At 51.4% G+C, this 16,596-nt stretch overlaps 1 protein-coding gene across 4 annotated transcripts in view; it reads right to left on the reverse strand.

The window, feature by feature from the left end:
* The window catches only part of LOC136392635 (adenosine receptor A2b-like), a 244,372-nt gene that overhangs the window by 214,546 nt on the left and 13,230 nt on the right, over positions 1 to 16,596 (reverse strand). For 3 of the 4 annotated variants that reach the window (XM_066364980.1, XM_066364984.1, XM_066364983.1), the window contains exon 1: positions 8,615 to 8,717. The exons of the other annotated variant lie outside the window; for it this stretch is intronic. The gene's annotated coding sequence lies outside the window, so the exon portion shown is untranslated. Of the gene's footprint in view, positions 1 to 8,614; positions 8,718 to 16,596 lie in introns of those variants that run through there. 4 annotated transcript variants of the gene reach the window in all.

The raw sequence follows: 16,596 nt of genomic DNA on the forward strand, positions 1-16,596 counted from the left end.
GCCAGGCATCTCACAGCCTCACACCCACCCTGCAGCCCCTCTTCCCCGTTCTCGCCGCATGCGTGGCCGAGACCTGCTCCCGCACCGGGCTCCCCGCAAACCACCACGGTCTCGCGCAACTCCCGCGGTCTCCGCAACCCCGGGCCTTCGCACGTGCCACCCCCGTTGGCTGCACCTGCCTTCCTGCTCCCTCTGGCTCGGGAACTCCCAGTCGGCGTTCCAGGCAGGGCGGAAGCGTCCTGACCCGGGAGCTCTCTCGGCTCGGTCCGACCCAGCCCTGGGTTGGGCGCCCATCCTCGGAGTGCGGGCATCTATCTGCAGTTGCTACAGCTGGTCTGTCTGTCTCTCCCCACAACTGGTCTGTCTGTCTCTCCCCGAGGCAGCCTGGGTGGGCATCCTGGTGTTCACCTCGGGGTGTCTGGCACCCAGCGATGGATCCCTGGCACACAGAAGGGGACTCAAGTCCCGTTTCTAGATGTTTCGGAGGAAGGAAGGAAGGAAGGAATACCAAGGCGCAGAGCGTTAGTCAGTCCACCAAGGGGCCCTGAGGCAGGAGAGCAGGGAGGGCCTGGAGTTGAGCTGTTCTGGGCTGCACTGTGCCCTTCCCCCCAAAGTCCCGTGCTGGATGAAGCTCTCACCCCAGCACCTCCGAGTGTGATTGTATTTGTTGATAGGGCCCGTACAGAGAGACAAGATAAAAAGAGGTCATGGGTGCAGGCTATCATCCAACGGCGGGTGCCATAGGAAAGGAGATGGGGCCACACAGACAGGGACGACCACGTGAAGACACACGGGGAGAGAGGCCGCGGAGGGAGCCAGCCCTGCCGCCGGACACCTTCCCCTCGGGCTCTGAGCCTCCAGAGCTGTGAGGAAACAGATGTCCACTGTTGAAGCCACTCGGCCTGTGGAACTCACACAGCTCAGAGGATCGGGAGGCCTTGCTAGGTGGCCGCTGGAGGAAGGGGCGTTCCAGGTGAGCCGTGCCCGGGAAGGCGCGGGAGGGCGGGTGCAGGTGACCCACAAATGGAGAAGGGTGGGTGTGGCTGCCAGATGTGCGTGGAGAGGCGTGGTCTGGCCGCACAGACAGCACTGGGGTGCGGGGCGGGCGACAGGCCCCCGAGGGCCCGAAAGCCAGGTGAAGGGTCTGTATTTCACGCTGCAGGTCAGAGCACCTCATCCTGGCGGGACTGACGGCAACTCAGTATTTTCTGTGACCGAGGAAGCAGCGGGCTGGCATGGGGCGGGCGTCCCTCGGGTGGGCCCACGGGGAAGGGCTGGAGGTCCCTGGAGCTGCGTGTCCTCGACGGGTCGTACAAGCTGTGGGAGCCGCAGAGTTGTTCCCTTAAAAGTTCTAGATGTATTTTAGCCTGACCAGGCAGGGGCGCAGTGGATAGAGCGTCAAATGGGGACACAGAGAATCCAGGTTTGAAACCCTGAGGTCACCAGCTTGAGCACAGGCTCACTAACTGGAGCACGGGTCACTGGCTTGAAGCCCAAGGTCACTGGCTTGAAGCCCAAGGTCGCTGGCTTGAAATTCAAGGTCGCTGGCTTGAGCAAGGGGTCACTTGCTCTGCTGTAGCCCCCGCCTCCTCCCACCCGTCAAGGCACATATGAGAAAGCAATCAATGAACAACTAAGATGCTGCAACTATGAGTTGATGCTTTTCATCTCTCTCTCTTCCTGTCTGTCTGTCCCTATCTGTCCCTCTCTCTCTCTGTCAAAAAAAAAAAAGTTCAGCCCTGGCCGGTTGGCTCAGTGCTAGTAGAGTGTCGGCCTGGCATGCAGGGGACCCGGGTTCGATTCCCGGCCAGGGCACACAGGAGAAGCGCCCATTTGCTTCTCCACCCCCCCCCCTCCTTCCTCTCTGTCTCTCTCTTCCCCTCCCGCAGCCAAGGCTCCATTGGAGCAAAGATGGCCCGGGCGCTGAGGATGGCTCCTTGGCCTCTGCCCCAGGCGCTAGAGTGGCTCTGGTCGCAGCAGAGCGAGCCCTGGAGGGGCAGAGCATCGCCCCCTGGTGGGCATGCCAGGTGGATCCCGGTTGGGCACATGCGGGAGTCTGTCTGTCTCTCCCCGTTTCCAGCTTCAGAAAAATACAAAAAAAAAAAAAAAGGTTCTATATGTATTTTAACATGAGAAACTCAAGATCATGCTCTGTGGCTCTTTTGTAAAAAGTTAGAGCGTTGACCAGAACAACAAACAAATACCGGGACCCTGGTCATCAGAAGAGCCACGTGCCACTGGCTCTACGGTCAGGCTGCGTTGCTCACCCTCCACGGGGTCCTCCCAGCTCGGGCTCAACCTGCCCACAGCGCTCCTCCTAAAACACAGGTCAGCGCCTGTCACCCCCTTGCTCAGACTCTTCCAGCGGCCCCCAGAGCCAATAAAATCCCAGCACCCCCATCATGTTTCGCGTGTGCACCTGCCTGTCCCCCACTACCCCAGCCTCCCAAGCTGCTCCCCGTCTGTCCCGCCCTTCGCTGCACGGGGGACAGGAAAGTCAGGCCCAGAAGGAATCCTGGGGGCGTCAAGCAGCTGAGAGCTGTTGTATTCATTAGTTCACTTGGGGAACACCCGCTGTGTCTTGGACACGGTGGCGCTGCGTGCCGCGTACAGGGATGGGTACACAAGACCCCCGCGCACCTGGGGTTCAGGATCCGGAGCACGTGACTGTCAGCCCCCAAAGTACAAGACTTCACCCGAGAGGAGGCTACTGCTAGGAGGGGTCACGTGGCGCTATTAGACCTCGTCCTGAGGGAAGCCCCATCAAGTCCCGGAGTCAAGCCTGAGAAGGTTCCCCGGGGACAGGACCTTCCCAGGGAAACAGGCACTGACTCGGTGACAAGGGGGAGGAGGACATCGTCGGGCAGAGGGAAGAGCGGGACAGGGAGAAGAGACTGCGGGGGCGGGGCGGCACCTGGGGGGACGCAGAGACCCTCCGGCCGCAGGGAGAAAGGCAGGGGGGGGGAGGCTCAGGACGCCACGGTGGAGCAGGAGCAAAGGAAGGCCCTCGCCAGACCCCCTCTCCCCGCCCAGAGCCCATCCTGGGGACGGCCAAGGAGATGGCCAAGTGGTCAGCGGCCGCGTCAGTTCACACACTCTGCGGTGTAGCCTCTCGCAGGGCCGGCGGCCGAGGCTCCTAGGAAGCCCTTCCCCGACTGACGCTCAGACCTCAGCCCCGGGACCAAGGACAGACCAAGGACGCCTTGGGCGTCCGAGAGGTTCTCAAGCCCCCAGGTTCGGCCAGGACTTCCGTTTGCGACCCAGGTCACCGTCATCGGCCTAAGAGCTCATCGTCTGCGGACTCCATCCGCTGCATCAGTCCCTCCCGGACTCCTCGGGCGACTCTCCCCAAGCCCCCCCCCCGAACCCCTCTTCCCCCCTCCCCCCCCGGAACCCCCCTACCCCCCCATCGCGCCGGGGGTGTCCTCGCACCTGCCCCCATAATAATTTCTTTGGCACAAAAAATACAATATCCTTGCATGTTGCCCAAAATAATTATAGGATTCAGGGGGGCTGTGACCGAGGGTCCCTGCCTTCCTGGTTCCCACGCGTCCTAGGCAGACCTCACTCTGCTGATTGCACGGAATAAATAAGTCCTTCCCCGCCCCCCCCCCCCTTTATTTATTTATTTATTTATTTATTTATTTCATCTCTTTCTTGTGGTGTCTTCCCTGAATTCGCTAACAAATAAGAGTCATTTCTACTGGCTAAATCTCTACACCTAACACCTTTCCTTCCACAAAGAGCAAACCTTTTGGGATCAGAGCAACCCTGGAGGCCCTTATGGACCATGTTACAGAGGTCTGCCTTCATTCTGAATAGCTTTCCATTTTAATTTTTAATTTAGCATGACTTCCTTTCTGTTGTTTCTCATTCACAACTACGTGACAAGGTTTCTTTTTTAAATTTTTTTTCTTTTTTAAAAAAAAATTTTCTGAAATGAGAAGCGGGGAGGCAGACAGACAGACTCTCACATGTGCCCGACCGGGATCCACTTGGCATGCCCACCAGGGGGTGATGCTCTGCCCATCTGGGCCGTTGCTCCGTTGCAACTGGAGCCATTCTAGCGCCTGAGGCAGAGGCCATGGAGCCATCCTCAGTGCCCGGGGCCAACTTTGCTCCAGTGGAGCCTTGGCTGCAGGAGGGGAAGAGAGAGACAGAGAGGAAGGAGAGGGGGAGGGGTGGAGAAGCAGATGGACGCTTCTCCTGTGTGCCCTGGCCGGGAATCAAACCCGGGACATCCATGCCCCAGGCCAATGCTCTACCGCTGAGCCAACTGGCCAGGGCTTTGCAAAGATTCTTGTGTCAAAATATATATGTTCATAATGAAAGCCGGCTCTGGGAACTCAAATGAGTCAATGACCGGACGTCGGCCATGGCAAAAACCTGTGAAAAAGAGGAATTAAATGTCTAAAACCCAGCAGACAGTGGTCCCAGCGAGAGGAAGGAGGAAATGAGAGCAGGGGTGGAGAGAAGGGAGCAGGGGTGGAGAGAAGGGGACAGGGGTGGAGAGGAGGGGACAGGGGTGGAGAGAAGGGGACAGGGGTGGAGAGAAGGGAGCAGGGGTGGAGAGAAGGGAGCAGGGGTGGAGAGAAGGGGACAGGGGTGGAGAGAAGGGAGCAGGGGTGGAGAGAAGGGGACAGGGGTGGAGAGAAGGGGACAGGGGTGGAGAGAAGGGAGCAGGGGTGGAGAGAAGGGGACAGGGGTGGAGAGGAGGGGACAGGGGTGGAGAGAAGGGAGCAGGGGTGGAGAGAAGGGAGCAGGGGTGGAGAGAAGGGAGCAGGGGTGGAGAGAAGGGGACAGGGGTGGAGAGAAGGGAGCAGGGGTGGAGAGAAGGGAGCAGGGGTGGAGAGAAGGGGAGAGGGGTGGAGAGAAGGGGGCAGGGGTGGAGAGAAGGGGGCAGGTGCGAGGACACCCCCGGTGCGATGGGACCAAGCAGAGGTCCCGACAGGTGGGACGTGCACGTGGCTGACGGGGAGGAGCCCTGGGAAAGGACGATGGCGCCCCACCTCTGCTCCTCTCCAGAGCAGCCTCGCCCTGGCCGCCCCGTGGAGCGCCCGTCCATCTGCAGGACCTCTGGTCTTTTACCAACCACAGCCCCCCTCGGGTAGCTCCAGAACTAAGTGTGAACCCCGCCACACGAGAAGAAGCCTTACGCGATAACATCTGTATGAGTAGAAAGAAACACCGACGTTGTAAGTTGTCTCAGGACACGGGGTCGAGCCACGCTTTTCTCTCATGTCTATGCGTACTCCGGGTTTAGAAAGACCCGGGCTTCCATCCCAGCAGCACCCCTCTACCCACCAGTCAGCGGGACCGTGGCCAAGTGACATCCCTTTGGAATGTCCCCGTTTAGTCACCTAGAGAGAGTGCACACCGTAACTGTAACCACCTCGTTAGAGGACTGCGAGAGTCACACCACATAAGCTCGTGAAGAACTCAACGGTTACACCTGCCTGCCGCACAGTCAGCACACTCAAAAAGGCCATTTCTATCACTGAAAAAAAAATGTAATGATTTAAAAAGTAAAACTGAACTAAGGGGAAAAATATATTTCACATGGAATGTTTCTTTTTCTTTCCAACGGCGAGTTTTAGTCTTGTTGATCATTTTGACTTCCTCTACTTTTGTGGGTTCCTCCCACCGAGAACAGACAGCCCGTCAGTAAACATAACTTGGCGAACGGAGGGATGGAAGGAAGCGAAACGCCTGCCGTAAACCAGAACCGCGTGCGAACATACAGTCCATGGCGCTGAGCTGCCCAGGGACCAACGGAGCCACCTTGGGAGGGCGGCGGCCGGAACAGCCCATGCGTTCTAACGGGGAGGGGGCAAATAATCACATTTCTTTCTTTCCTTCTTTTGTGACAGAGACAGAGAGAGAGGTGGGGGGGGAGAGAAACAGATAGGAACAGACAGTAAGAGAGAGAGAGATAAGTCGCATCAATTCTTTGATGTGACTCCTTAGTCTCTTTAGTTGTTCATTGATTGCTTTCTCATATGTGCCTTGACAGGGGGAATGGGGACCTACAGCAGAGCGAGTGACACTTTGCTCAAGCCAGCGACCATGGAGGGGTTCATGTCTATGATCCCATGCTCAAGCCACGACCCCGCGCTCAAGCCTGCGACTTCAGGGCTTTGAACCTGAGTCCTCCGAGACCCAGGCCGATACTCTATTCACTGCGCCACCACCTGGTCAGGCAGCAAATCACATTTCTTGAGTAAACATATGGCCTTCCTATATGACTGAGCTAAATAGTTTATTTTAATAAGGAGTCAGCTCAATGTGGGAATAAAAAAATGAAATAAAAACCCTACACTTAATTTCTAGAAAACAGAGTGGTGAAGAGACATTCTGAAGTACATAAACTGAGCCAGTGGTGGGATTCATCCGGCTCATACCAACCAGTTCGGCAGAACCGATACCTAACGTTTTGTTGAGTTCGGTGAACCGGTTGTTAAAGTGGCACTTGTCATCACGGTTCTCTCTAAGGGGGGCGCCTGGGCAGCCCCCCAATGTGCAGATCACCAATTGACATCCCTCATTCTTTTTAACGTCCATCTGTACAACGGTGTGTTCTAAGTGCCCTTAGGCATGTTCATTCATCCCTGGGGGCAAAAATTTTAAGCGAGGATGCTAGTCAAAAAGCAATATGGAAATATCCTAAATCACAGTTTTATTGTTCTTTGTCAGGTATTATTTAATACTTCTTTTTTTTTTTTCCTGAAGTTGGAAATGGGGAGGCAGTCAGACAGACTCCCACATGCGCCCCACCGGGATCCACCCGGCACGCCCACCAGGCGGCAATGCTCTGCCCATCTGGAGCGTCGCTCTGTTGCAACCAGAGCCATTCTAGCACCTGAGGCAGAGGCCACACAGCCATCCTCAGTGCCCGGGCCAGCTTTGCTCCAATGGAGCCTTGGCTGCAGGAGGGGAAGAGAGAGACAGAGAGGAAGGAGAGGGCGAGGGGTGGAGAAGCAGATGGGCGCTTCTCCTGTGTGTCCTGGCCGGGAATCAAACCCGGGACTTCTGCACGCCAGGCTGACGCTCTACCACTGAGCCAACCGGCCAGGGCCTTAATACTTCTTTTTTAAAATTTAATTTTATTTAAAAAAAATTTTTTTACTCATTTTAGAGAGGGGAGAGAGAAGGATAGAAAGAGAGAGAGAAAAGGGGGAGGAGCAGGAAGCATCAACTCCCATATGTGCCTTGACCAGGCAAGCCCAGGGTTTCTAACTGGCAACCTTAGTGTTTCCAGGTCAATGCTTTATCCACTGCGCCACCACAGGTCAGGCTTAATATTTCTTCATTAATATTTTAAAACTCTTTCTTATAACATAATCTAGTTTTGTGTACCTCTTTTATGGTTCTCATTTAAGTATTAAATCCATGAAATAATAAACCACCTTTTGGTATATGTTTTTTATACATACTTAAAACGGTCATTAGGGCAGAGAACCAGTTGTTAGAGTGTTTGAATCCCACCCCTGGTGTGAGCCCCTTGCTGGGGGAAAGAGGGGCGGGGACAAAACACAGCCTATGCCCAACCGGGCGGTGGCGCAGTGGATACAGCGTCGGACCGGGATGCAGAGGACCCAGGTTTGAGACCCCAAGGTCACCAGCTTGAGTGCAGGTTCATCTGGTTTGAGCAAGGCTCACCAGCTTGGACCCAAGGTTGCTAGCTTGAGCAAGGGGTCACTCACTCTACTGAAGGCCTGCGGTCAAGGCACATATGAGAAAGCAATCAATGAACAACTAAGGTGTTGCAACGAAGAATTGATGCTTCTCATCTCTTTGCCTTCCTGTTTATCTGTCTCTATCTGTCCTTCTCTCTGACTCTCTCTCTGTCTGTGTCAAAAAAAAACAAAAACACAAAAACAAACAAAAAACCCCACAGCCTACACAGAAACCATATAATAAGTGACCCTCTAGAAAAGCCCCCGTCTTTGCCGTATCTTCGACACTCTGCCACCTGAGCCTCATCAGCACAATGTCTGGCCCAGAAAGCGAGCACCGGACACAGTCAGGCCCTCTGCAAGATGGTAGGGCACACTGGGAGGTTCCGGTCTTCAAGGGGAGAAGGCTCGAGAACCTCCTGGGGGCTGAGAACTGGTCAGGTGGGCCCCCAGTTCCCTCCACAGGACTTCCCGACCTCTCAGGCTTGGGGGAGAAGAAAGCACAGAAGCAGCCCTATTCACCTCAGTGGTGAAAAATAGGTCTCCGCCCCGCTGGTAATTACTACCCACAGAGAGGCTTTCTTTTCCAAAGGACTTTGTACAGTTTAACTTGAAGTGAGCATGAATTATCCTTACTTTGCAAGATGAAAAAAATAATAACAACAGGCAGAGTGAAAAGACTATTTTCTTTTCCAAGAGGTCAGAAGAGAAGTTTCCAATGCACTTTTAGCCCCAGCTCCCCTCAAAGTACGCGTGTAGCATGAGCCCATAGGGTCCACGCACTAAGTGAATGCATTGCCGTGCCTTAGTCGAATCAAGACTCACGGTGGGGGCACGGAGACCTGCAGCAGAAGGACGCCTCCCCTCCACGCAGAGCCGTTCTTCTAAGATTTTTTTCCACCCCCATCTTAGATAACAACCGAGACCACGGAACTTACTGCAAAACCAGCCGCTCCTCACGCTTCTCGGGAGCTGCTGACCTCGATCGGCAAGTCAGCTGCACTATTCTGGGGTTTGGTGCTGGCCGGGGAGGAAAACCACACGGAGGGGCCCAGGCAGTGAGCATTTGAGCAACGCCTCACTCAGGAAGCAGGCAGCCTCTGCTGGCCCTGACCTCAGCCTCTCCTTCTCCCTCCGCCTTCCTTTCTCTCTCTCTCTCTCTCTCTCTCTCTCTCTCTCACACACACACACACACACACACACACACACACTCACACACACACTGTGCAAAATCATTTCTATCCTATTGACTCCTGAATACTCAATGCATGTCTCTGTAAAACCATGAGAACTGAAGATGTTCTCTGTACGACTTAGTTTCTTGCTGCTTGCTCCCTGAGATATCCAGCAGTTATCAGGAAACTAGCCTGACCTGAAGAGGTGTGTCTGACCTTCAGAGGCGCTCTGCCCCCGAAGCCGCAGGGCTCTCTCGCTGGCCGTGGCCGGTGCCATGTTGCTGAACGTTCTGGGTGGCACAGGGAACTGAGGCAACAACAGTTGGGAAGGATTTCAAAGCAGGTGGGTCTGTTAAGCCCACCCAAGGGAGCTCAAGGGGAAGGTGTCTTCCAACACCCCGGTGATGTGTTACCATTTCTTTCTCATTCGAAATAAATACTTGCTTTCGTCCCTAATTTTGAATTCAGAGAGCTCCAAAATGACACGAGCACTCTCACAGAACCTGGGGGTACATGTCCAGAGCCGCTACGGGGGTGTCTACACGCCCCGACGACAATGAGATCTGCAATAAAGGAGCAAACACGCTTTGCAGAAAAACAATAAAGAGAAATGGGAGGAACTTTGTGCAGGTCAACAAGCCACCCGTGTTCTATCCACACTCACCAAACACCCCAGTCCTCAGGGCGAGGCTAAACGAAGTCACGGCCGTGAGTTGCGGTTTTACCAGATAACAGGTGTGCAAGGCAGCCACGTAGCTCTCACGTGGCAGAGAGCTCTCACCAGACCACAGTGTGAGCGTGCGCGCAGAGCCTCAAGGACACTGACCCCTGGTTTCATCGCAAGTCCGACCCCCATACGCACGCTGCCCATTCTACCCGCCGACCACAGTCTGGAGCTGTCCTCACGCAGCCTGGCGCTGGCCTCTGTCTGGCAGGGGTGCTATCACACCTGTGGCCCCCACCCCCACCCCGCCTCCGGCAAACGGCACCACCTTCGGTAGCTCCCTGTCTTTGCCTTGAAGAGAGCAAGAGACACAAAGCCTGGGACCTGCGGTCACTGAGGAGTACCCATCCTCTTGGGGGTCGGGGGGCTACAGGGACCTCCCTTATCTGGGTGTTCCGCCAGGGCGTGGCATCACGGCACCGACATGAGGTGGCAGTGCTGGGTGGGGCTTTGCAGGTGACAGAACTCCAACGTGACCTTGCTTAAGCAAAGAGCAAAGTTACTGCTTGACTGGCTGGAAAGTCTAGGGATAAATTCAAGCTGGTTTTAAGCCAGCTAGACCAAGAGGTTCGAATATCATCGGGAATCTGCTTGTCTGAGCCTTTCAGCTCTACTTCGCTAAGTTTGCTTCATTCAAAGACAGGTCCTCTTGGGATGGGAAAATCTCTTCCAGGAGCATTCCAGGACTAGAGGTTTTTAGAACTCAAGATTCCAGCAGGATGACACACCTCAAAAAAAGAACCCCAGGGTGATGCTCTGTCTAACCTAGTGGCCAGGGAGCGCTACCTGGGTGACTGGCACCTCACTAGTTCACAAAACAGTTCACAAAAGGAAAATAAAAAAATGCAAGACAAAAATGTAACAAGCTAGTCGCCCACGAGTGCCTTTTATTTATTTAAAAAAATTTTTTTTTCTTTTTCTGAAGCTGGAAACGGGGAAAGACAGTCAGACAGACTCCCGCATGCACCCGACCAGGATCCACCCCGCACGCCCACCAGGGGGCGATGCTCTGCCCACCAGGGGTCGATGCTCTGCCCATCTGTTGCAATCAGAGCCACTCTAGCGCCTGGGGCAGAGGCCAAGGAGCCATCCCCACCGCCCAGGCCATCTTTGCTCCAATGGAGCCTCGCTGCAGGAGGGGAAGAGAGAGACAGAGAGGAAGGAGAGGGGGATGGGTGGAGAAGCAAATGGGCGCTTCTGCTGTGTGCCCTGGCCGGGAATCGAACCCGGGACTTCTGCACGCCAGGCCAACGCTCTACCACTGAGCCAACTGGCCAGGGCCTACTAAGCCTCTCATGTGATCTTATCTTACTTCTCCAGTTGGACTGCCAATCTATTAATAGAGGATAAACACAAAATTAACTGGAGGAACAGCCAGTTAACAGTGCTTATGTCTGTGGCCAAGCTTCCGCCAATCTGATAGTGCAGCCACAGAGGGTCCCAGAGCAGATGCGCAGACCACTGGGTCAAGCCAGGACTCTCAGGAGCTGACCACAGGGGGTACATTTCTTGTTTAGTACTTAGAAAAGAAATTCATGGAGACAGTAATCAGTCCTAGAAAAAGTTTGTTAAAAGGATTAAAGTCTTGGCCCTGGCTGGTTTGCTCAGTGGTAGAGCATCGGCCTGGTGTGCAGGAGTCCCGGGTTAAATTCCTGGCCAGGGCACACAGGAGAAGCGCCCATCTACTTCTCCACCCCTCCCCCTCTACTTCCTCTCTGTCTCTCTCTTCCCCTCCCGCAGCCAAGGCTCCATTGGAGCAAAGATGGCCAGGGCGCTGAGGATGGCTCTGTGGACTCTGCCTCAGGTGCTAGAATGGCTCTGGTTGCAACAGAGCGACGCCCCCTGGTGGGCGTGTTGGGTGGATCCCGGTCAGGTGCATGCAGGAGTCTGTCTGACTGCCTCCCCGTTTCCAACTTCAGAAAAATATAAAAAAAAAACAAGAAAAAAACCAACATAAAAAAAAAGGATTAAAGTCTTACATGGAAGAATAGAAACCATGCCCTGGCCAGTTTGCTCAGTGGATAGTCAGCCTAGAGCACATGGATGCCTTGGGTTCAATTCCTGGTCAGGGCACACAGGAGAAGCAATCATCTGCTTCTCTACCCCACCCTTGCCCTTTCTCTCTCTCTCTCTCTCTCTCTCTCTCTCTGCCCATCCTGCAGCCATGGTTTGATTGGTTCGAGCACATCGGCCCCAGGCATTGAGGATGACTCCATGCAGCCTTAGCCTCAGGCACTAAAAATAGTTCAATTGCAAGCATGGCCCCAGACAGGGATTGCTGGGTGGATCCTGGTTGGGGTGCATGCAGGAGTCTGATCTTCTATCTCCCCTCTTCTCACTTGGAAAATAAGAAAAAAAAAAGAAATCCAAAAACCTCTGCAAATAAAAAATACTACACACAAGATGTAAATACTGATGACCGGATGAGACCAGCATCTGAGCATAACCTTTGGTTCAGTTATTCCATTTACAGGATTGTATCCTATGAAAATAACCATGAATGACTACAAGGCTATATGTACAAGGTATACAGTTATCTTTTTTTTTTTTTTTTTTTTTTTTGTATTTTTCTAAAGTTGGAAACCGGGAGGCAGTCAGACAGACTCCTGCATGCGCCCGACCGGGATCCACCCGGCATGCCCACCAGGCGGCGATGCTCTGCCCATCTGGGGCGTCGCTCTGTTGTGACCAGAGCCACTCTAGCGCCTGAGGCAGAGGCCATTTTTGCTCCAATGGAGCCTCAGCTGTGGGAGGGGAAGAGAGAGACAGAGAGGAAGGAGAGGGGGAGGGGTGGAGAAGCAGATGGGCGCCTCTCCTGTGTGCCCTGGCCGGGAATTGAACCCGGGACTCCTGCACGCCAGGCCGACGCTCTACCACTGAGCCAACCAGCCAGGGCCTATACACTTATCTTTGATTAAAGCAATGACAACAAAGAAAATAAAAGTCTAATTGGTTAGATCATGGTATATCCACATAATTAAAGACTATGCAGCCACTAAAAGTGACACTATATCAATATTCTCTATGATATAGATGCAAAAGTCCTCAACAAAATAACTACCAAACCAAATATAGCTACATATATGAAGGATTATACACCATAACCAAGTGGGATTTGTCCTGGGAATTCAAGATTGGTCCAACATATGACAATCGATGTAATACAGCATATTAGCAGAATAAAGGACCAAACCACAGGATCATCTCAAGAGATGTGGAAAAAGCATCTGACAAAATCCAATGCACGTTCATGATAAAAATAGTCAACAGATCGGGAATAAAGGGGAATTCCTCTACTTGATAAACAGGAACTACAAAACACTCTAGCAATGAACAATATACTTAATTGTGAAAATCTGAAAGTTTCCCCTTAAGAACAGAAACAAGATAAAGATGTCTTTTCTCACCACTTCTAGTCAACATTACAATGCAGTCTTTAGCCAGGGACATTAGGCAAGAAAAAGAAAGAAAAGACATCCAATTGATATGAAGATAAAACTATATCAGCAGATGACATAGTCTTGTAAGTAGAAAATTCTAAAGCATCTACAGCAACAAAACAGCTAATAAGCTTGTTTAGCCAGGTTGTAGGATACGAAAATCAATGTTATTTCTATCCATTTGCTATGCCCAATCCAAATGTATTAAGAAAACAATCCCATTTACAATAGTATCAAAAAAGAATAAAAGCCTGACCAGGCGGTGGCGCAGCGGATAGAACGTCAGACTGGGACACAGAGGACCCAGGTTCAAGACTTCGAGGTCTCCAGCTTGAGCGTGGGCTCATCTGGTTTGAGCAAAGCTCACCAGCTTGGACCCAAGGTCGCTGGCTTGAGCAAGGGGTTACTTGGTCTGCTGTAGCCCCACGGTCAAGGCACATATGAGAAAGCAATCAATGAACAACTAAGGTGTCGCAACGAAAAACTAATGATTGATGCTTCTCATCTCTCTTCGTTCCTGTCTGTCTGTCCCTATCTATCCCTCTCTCTGACTGTCTCTCTGTCTCTGTAAAAAAAAAAAAAGAAAAAAAAAGAATAAAATTTTCAAGACACATAGTTAACAACATATGTGCAAGATTTGTACACTAAAAACTATAAAACATTGCAAATACAATTCAAGCATAACAATAATATGTATCCTGAGAACACCAGCCTTTTTGTGACTTTGATGGCTTATACTGCAGAAAGTAAGTTCAATTCAGCCCAAGAAAGTCTTTTTGTAATTGTAGAAATAATTAAACCATGGAAGAGACTCCCTTTGCAGAGACTATGAAATCTCTACTTGTGGATTTTCTGAGAATAGTCTAGCACAGTGGTTCTCAAAGTGTGTATCAGGGTGCACTGGTGTGCCCTAGAAGATTTCCAGGTGTGCCCTATGATGTTCCAGAGAAATAGGTGCCTGTTGGGGACAAAAAAACCAACAGGGTTTTTGGAGTTTAGATTTTGGGGGGACAGAGGTGTGGGGAATTGGCTATAAGCTGACAGTCTGCCCAACCCCCCACCTCACTTGCCTGATTAGGTTGCAAAAGGCTGTTAAGCTGTGGTGCTGGATTGTTTACACTACCCCCATGTTCCCCAGAAAGACTGGAGGCAAGTTTCTTCTATCCTTTGTTTGGTGTCAAGTTAAGATGATATGTATGGTGGGTGTTTTCTGCACTCAACACAATTAAGAGTAAAAAGAGAGGAATTCTTCAATGTATTGACAAGGAAATGAGAATTTGCCTTTCAAATATATGCCCAAACATTGAAGAAATTGCTAGGACACATCAGGCTCATGTTTCTCATAAACACAAGAATGAAAAAATTTAACACATTCATGCCGGGACCTGCCAGATATACTAAATCTTCCTAAGAATGTATCTATATATATAAAAAGATCACTTTTTTGTTTGTTTGTTTTTTATTTTTTTAACCCCTCTTTTTTACAAATTCTAAAAAGCATAACAAAAAATGTAACATAAAAATATTTTTAATGTCAGAATAAATTTAATGTTTTCATATTTATTTAATTTAATTACCATAAAAGCACGCTTGAACTCTATATATTTTTTCTTTAATATTTGACTTAATTGTTATAACATATTTCTCAGAAATTTGTATATCGTGCGCCTACAATTATTTGTAGGATTTTAAATGCGCCCCGACTTCAAAAAGTTTGAGAACCCCTGGATTAGGATGATGAACCGTGAAGGTGTCCATTGGCATGGAGGCTGGACAGCGTGAAGGTGGTCGAGCTTTAAGAGCTGGGCCGTGAGTTGAGACCACGGCTGAAAGGAAACCGTGCCGCTAAGCTCACAGTGCCTCCTCGGTGGGAAACCCGCCAGCTCTCCAAAGAACAGAATTTTCTAAACCTCCGCCAGAAAATCAAAGCCTAACTATGTTCTCTTTCCTCTTGGAAAGTAAATTTATCAAACCTAAAAATAACTAGGACAAAGCAAAAGATGAAAGTGACTCGAAATGAATTTCAAGCAGATGTTGGGCTCATTTTCCGCGAACGCGGTCGGAGTGCGAGTCCCCAGGATTCCTACGCTCCAGCAGAGAGGTGCCCGAGAGAATCCGTCATGACGTGAGGATGAGAAGGCATCACTCCCAGGGGCCAAAAAGGTGAAACTCTTTCTGGGTTGCTACGTTACATCTAGGCAGCCACTGATCCAGTATTTATCACCAGGAAATGAGTATACACAGAAATTATCTGGTGAGTCCGCAGGTCATGTCATGAATAGGCTAATCCGCTAAATAAAAGGTTACATTTGACAGAAGCACATAGTATAGAAATATGTTGCTCTTCTTGGTAAAGATCTCTAAAGCCTGACTGGAAACACTCGTTCTTACTAAGAGGAACTTGATTTCTATGTTAACCAAACCTTCTCTTTGGATAAGTTTTTAATTTAGTTCTAAAACATAGCAATTTCACTAAGAAATAACATGGAGGGAAGTAATTACAGAGGAAGACACTGCCCGGGGGAAGCTGTGGTTAGCGAAGATGGCCTTCCCATGAGCTACGAGGCAAGGTTCAGCGCACCCTCCCTAAGAAAATATTAAGGCAAGCTTCTTTTGTAAATGTGACTAGAACAAGAAGTTTATATTTTATGTACTTATTTATTTATTTTCAGGTGAGAGGAGGGGAGATAGGGAGACAGACTCCGGCGTGCACCCTGACCGGGGTCCACCTGGCAACCCCATCTGGGGCCAATGCTGGAATACTGAGCTATTTTTAGTGCCTGAGATAAATAATCTTCAATGGAGCTATCCTCAGTGCCTGAGGCCACACTCAAACCAATCCAGCCACTAACTATAGGAGGGGAAGAGAGAGAGAAGGGGGAAAGGGAGGTGGGGGAGAAGCAGATGGTCACTTCTCCTGTGTGCCCCAACCAGGGCATTGAATCTGAGACGTCAATATGCCAGGCTGACACTCAGAGGCAGATTAAGGTCGGTTGAGGCCCCGGGTGCAGAAGAAAATATTGGGCCCCTTAAAGTAAAGAGAGAGACAGGGAAAATAAAAATACATGTCAACCATATGTTTAAATACATAAAAAATATTATCTACCATTAATGTTAAAATTGCACATAGGTAACCAAACTTGGGGTCATTAGAAAAAACTGTCAAGTTGGGGTTCTGCGGGGCCCCTCAGAAGTCGGGGCCCAGGATGCCTGTCCGGTGCACCCGCTGTTAAATCTGCCTCTGCCGACACTCTATCCACTGAGCCACTCACTGGCCAGGGTCTGTATTTTCTCTTTACAAAGCAATTTACCTGAGTGCCAGGTAAACTCATATGCCTGAAGGAACCGTGAAAGGTGGTGTGGCGAGGAGACCTGCCCGGCCCCGCCCGGCGACAACACTCCTGCCATCCTCCTTCCCCAGCACTGACCACCTTCCCTCGGGTCACACACCTGCCCGGCCCTGCCCGGCGACAACCCTCCTGCCATCCTCCTTCCCCAGCACTGACCACCTTCCCTCGGGTCACACACCTGCCCGGCCCTGCCCGGCGACAACCCTCCTGCCATCCTCCTTCCCCAGCACT

The sequence above is a fragment of the Saccopteryx leptura genome, chromosome 2 (assembly GCF_036850995.1).
Source record: "Saccopteryx leptura isolate mSacLep1 chromosome 2, mSacLep1_pri_phased_curated, whole genome shotgun sequence".
NCBI classification, from domain to species: Eukaryota; Metazoa; Chordata; class Mammalia; order Chiroptera; family Emballonuridae; genus Saccopteryx; species Saccopteryx leptura.